Source organism: Mus pahari, chromosome 5, assembly GCF_900095145.1.
Source record: "Mus pahari chromosome 5, PAHARI_EIJ_v1.1, whole genome shotgun sequence".
In the NCBI taxonomy this organism is placed as follows: Eukaryota; Metazoa; Chordata; class Mammalia; order Rodentia; family Muridae; genus Mus; species Mus pahari.
This window is the reverse complement of record NC_034594.1, coordinates 97,323,846-97,328,826: the sequence shown is the minus strand read 5'-3', so window position 1 is coordinate 97,328,826 and position 4,981 is coordinate 97,323,846.

The window sequence follows — 4,981 nt, the reverse complement described above, 5'->3', positions numbered from 1 at the left end:
AATACTTGCCCTTTTTTTCATTTTTGTTTTGGTTTTTATTGTTTTGATTTTTTGAGAAAGGACCATTCTAGTTTGAACTTGATAGGTCTAGGGTAAAAGGACAAAGGAAAAATACCCTGATCCTGACTTGGCACCAAGGCCAGGACCAAAGCCAAGAAAAGGAATCCCAGCAATCCCTAATCTTGCTTCGGGATCAGGGCACAAAAATCTTAACCAATCCTAGGCCACCCTGGAAAGCTGCCCTGCCCCCTTACACACACACACACACACACACACACACACACACACACACACACACACACACACACACACATGAAATCCTATATAAACCCTGGCTTCTGCCTATTTCCCTGCTGTTTCTCATGCAACAGAAGCAGTTCCTCTCCTGAATTTTTCCCTCCCAATAAGTTTCTTGTGTGAGGCTTACCGTTGTGCGTAACTTTGTAGCATCTCTGTCCCCTGATTGGCAGGATACCTCCTGGAGCACAATTGTAACGCTTTCCCTGGACAGACCTTTTCCCTCTGTGCTATAACACTTTACATTAGTAACCAAGGATGACCCTGAACTTCTGATCCTCTTCCTCTACCTCCTAAATCCTGGGATTACAGGCTTGCACCACAAGGGCAGGTTTAAGGTCCTGGTGATTAGACCTGGGAGTATTACAGCTCTGAGAGGAAAAGCCTCATGGTAATCAGGAGCCAAGGCACACAACAAAGTCATACTGCACAGCAAACCTCACACAAGACGGTTACTGGGATTTTAAGTCCTGAGCTTGGGTTTTATTTACTTTGTCGGTGGAGGCTGGGTTTGGCCATTAGGGCAGTTAGAGTGTTCTGTGAGTGGAACCTGGTAGTTGGAGGACCTCAGGGATGGGGCTTGGCCACTCACACTCTGCTGAACCTAAGATTTCATGCATACTGGGCAAATATTCTATCAATACAAGTGAATTGCCCTCCCCAAAACTCCTGCATTCTTATAGTTACTCAAGAGTGTCACAATGGAAAGGTATCGTCAGCCGTGTCTATGATTCTGCAGCCTGTTGCTGCTTTGAATCAGGTGTACTCATCCAGGGGTTGGAGTGTGTGGATTTGCTTCCATTTAAGGTCAACAGCAGCAGACTCTGCTGGCAGCCATTGCAAAGAGTAGATGGTGGTAAATTGAGGGAAAGGTATTTTTCAACTTCAGTGTTTCGCTAACCTTTACTGATCCTGACACTAGGCTGTCAGAGTCAGACATCCTCTAATCAATAACTATCACTCAAAGAACAAGAGCCCCTAACTAGTATGCATAGCGCCATGCTGAAGACTGACACCCAAGCTCGGGGCAAGTGCCCCCAGATTCTCAGAAATCAATTGTCAAGGCTGCTTCTGGCAGCTGTGGGATATCAACCACTCGGCCTCCAGGGAGGAGCCGCTGTCCCTGGACTCCACTGTCTTCCCTCTGCTCTCAGTGATCTTACAGCATCTTAGCCCTCATTCTTTCTCTGGCAATAATGCCCCTGCCTCTGGTGGCTAAAGAAAGGTCAGGAAAGGATTTTTTTTTTTTTCTATGAATGCTATCAGGCCTAGATTCCCTGAAAGATTTTAAGTTTTGAAAACCTGTGTCAGGGGGGATCCATCTCTGCTCTGTGAGGGCTTTTGTAGATGGGAAAAGCTGGTTTTATACTTTTAGATCTTTTTTTTTTTTAATTTTCTTTAAAATCTCTCTCCCAGTTATTTTCCGGCTGAGTAGACCAAACACAATGTAACAATGAAATACAAAGGTTGCCTGAAGCCCTCCAAATGGTCGGGGAGCCAACTACTCCATACCCCTTGTTCATCCCAGGTTTAGAAAAGCCTGGTCTCAATCGGGAGGAATCAATGATGGTGTCTATGTCTCCAAGCAACAGGACTTTTTGAGTTGAAGATAACTTTATGGAAACTTTATTCCCCTAGAATAGAAGGAATGCAAATTAAGCAAAGCCCCAAGACCCTGAAGCCAACCTCTCCAGCTAGCCTTCATTTTAATGAAAACATTTCTGAGATGAATTATATCCTTTCTTAGCTTCTTGAGCTGAGATTAAAAATGTATTATCATGGAGATGAAGTAATCTTTTATGGGCACCTGGAATGGTTAATATTGATTGCCAGATTGGCAGAATCTAGCGTCAACAAGGAGACAGGTCCTCTGGGTGTGTCTGCAGGTTAGATTCTTCATTGGGTTGATTGAGGTGGAAAGACCCTCCATCAGTGTGAGCTAGGGGCCTGGACTGAAGAAAATATAGAAAGTGAGCTGAGCACAGCATCCCTCTCTCTGCTTGCTGACTGCAGGTACAGTGTGACTCCCTGCCTCAGGTTCCTTCTGCCACTAACTCCCCTCTGTAATGGACTGTGCCCCAAATTGTGAAGCAAAATACCTCTTGCTGCTTTAAGTTGCCTTTATCAGGTATTCAGTCATAGTAATGAGAACCATAACTAACTGAACAAGGTAACAGTTATCACTCTTGCATGTCACCACCTGTACCCTAGTCAGGTTCTACCACTCACTGCCGATAAGACAATTAAAAGAGGCAAATTAATTGTGGAAGGCAGAAAAAGAAGAATCCTTTAAATATAGCCACACTGGGAAGAGGTCCATTGTTAGGGTCCTAAGGTGAGGTTAAAGCTTACTTAGAAGCCCAAGGATATATACATGCAAGCAGTGCCAGTCGAGGTATGGTCCTGCCTACCATTGGCCTATCATTGTCTGAGCTTTAGTTTCACCTTCTATGGTGGACTCCCAGTGTTGTACAGGACAATCCACTGAACCAAAGTGTTGCCATCTTTAAGAGACAAAGTGTGGAGCAGAGACTGAAGCAAAGACCAACCAGAGACTGCCCCGCATAGGGATCCATCCCACATACAATCACCAAATCCAGACACTTTTGTGGATGCCAACAAGTGCTTGCTGTCAGAAGACTATTATAGCTGTCACAGGAGAGGATCCACCAGTGCTTGACATACAGAGTTGGATGCTCTCAGACAACCATTGAACTGAGCACAGGGTCCCCAGTGAAGGAGCTAGAGAAAGGACCCATGGAGCTGAAGGGATTTGCAGCCCTATAGGAGGAACAATAATATGAACTAACCAGTACACCCAGAGCTCCCAGGGACTAAACCAACCAAAGAGTACATATGGTGGGACTCATGGCTCCAGTTGCATATGCAGCAGAGAATGGCCTAGTCGGTCATCAATGGGAAGAGAGGCCCTTGGTGCTGTGAAGGCTCTATGCCCCAGTATAGGGGAATGCCAGGGCCAGGAAGCAGGAGTGGGTGGGTTGGTGAGCTCGGGAAAGGTGGAGGGGACAGGAGGTTTTTGGAGGGGAAACCAGGAAAGGGAACAGCATTTTAAATGTAAATAAAGTAAATATCTAATAAAAGAAAAAGAAACAAACAGTTTGGCAAAACCATGCTTGGCAAAAGTCATCTCACCTGGCTTTCTGATTGATGTTCACACTCAGATGGAAAAGGTGGGGAGAGTCATGAGCTTCTCATTTGAGGATCCAGCCAACCTTCCTATCCAATTATAGGCAATTCTTCCCTAAGTTCACCTAGGAAGGGTTAAAGCATGTAGGTAGAGAAAGAAGGCTTTTGTGTGGGGTGGGGACACTCCACCTACACAGCCATGGTAAGTCATCATTCATGCTGGTTACAGACCTTCAAGTGTGGATACTTTCAGCTTCCCACAGCTCTGTCTTTCACCCCAACCATGCTCTGTAAGTAATCCTGTTAAACTCATTGGTCCCCCAGAGAGAACTTTGGTACAATTGTTCCTTGTTTTGCTATTGGCTCTTACCTCTGTCCACATGTGACTGTAGTGTTATAAATGTGAGCAGCCAGGCTTGCCCTTTAAAATGGTACTGGAGAATCAAACTCAGGTCTTCCTGCTTAGACAGCAAGTGTTCTTCTACACTAATCCATCCACTATGAATTTTCTTCATTAAATTATTTGAGTGTGTTTAGCTGATCACATTTATAATTACGAAAATAAAAATTTAAGTGGGTATATGAAAAGTGTAGGGTGTAGGGCACTACTAAGTTCCATTGATTGGAGTGAAAAACAGAAAAGTTCATACAAGGGCATGGTGGGAACACTGAAGAAAAATTAGACCCGTGAGGCAGTGTTGGGGTTCCTTGTTATAGGTCTCTGAATGAGGGGGCTTCAAAGCAACTGTCTATAAACAGCAGGGCTCTCTGATTTCACAGAAGGCTCTAGGGAAGGTTCAGGGAAGGAGATACGCAGCCACACGTGGCCCTTTGATGTGTCCAAGGTAGAAAGCCCAGATATCTTCTAGCTAGCAGTTCATAGGCAGTGTCCTCAGTAGGGTGCCTGTCAGTATCTTAGTGAGGGCAGCCTGAGGAGCATCCTGGATTTTAACAGGTATAAAATAATCAACTTCATTGAGTTTTTAAATCTTAAGCACCTAGTTAACTAAACAACTAAAGAATCACATGCTGCAAAATGACTACGCTATTCCAGAGTAAAACCTTGCACTGCTTCACCTTCAACAGCCCACTCAAGAGATGATTCCAAGACATATGCCCTGCTCACCTTGCCTGGTCCTGACTTCATGTTCGGATCATGTGGTATGAACTTCTTGTGTGTGTATGTGAGTGTACATACCAATGCTTGAATATGTGGAGGTCCAAATTGGATATCCGGTAGTTTCTTTCATCTATTCTCCACTTGTTTTGTTTTGTTTTGTTTTTTTTCGTTTGTGTGTGTGTGTGTGTGTGTGTGTGTGTGTGTGTGTTTTGGGGGGGAGGGGGAGTCTTCAACTAAGTATGCAGCTCACCCACTCATCCAGGATGGCTGACTAGGCAAGAAGCTGGGATTCTCTTCTCTCTGCCTCCCCAACATTAGACAAGTACATATCCCTAAGTATCCAGTTTTTTATGTGTGGAATTGTCCCGCGCCAACCATCTCGCCAGCAAGAACGACGCGGCACACAAACAGGATCCT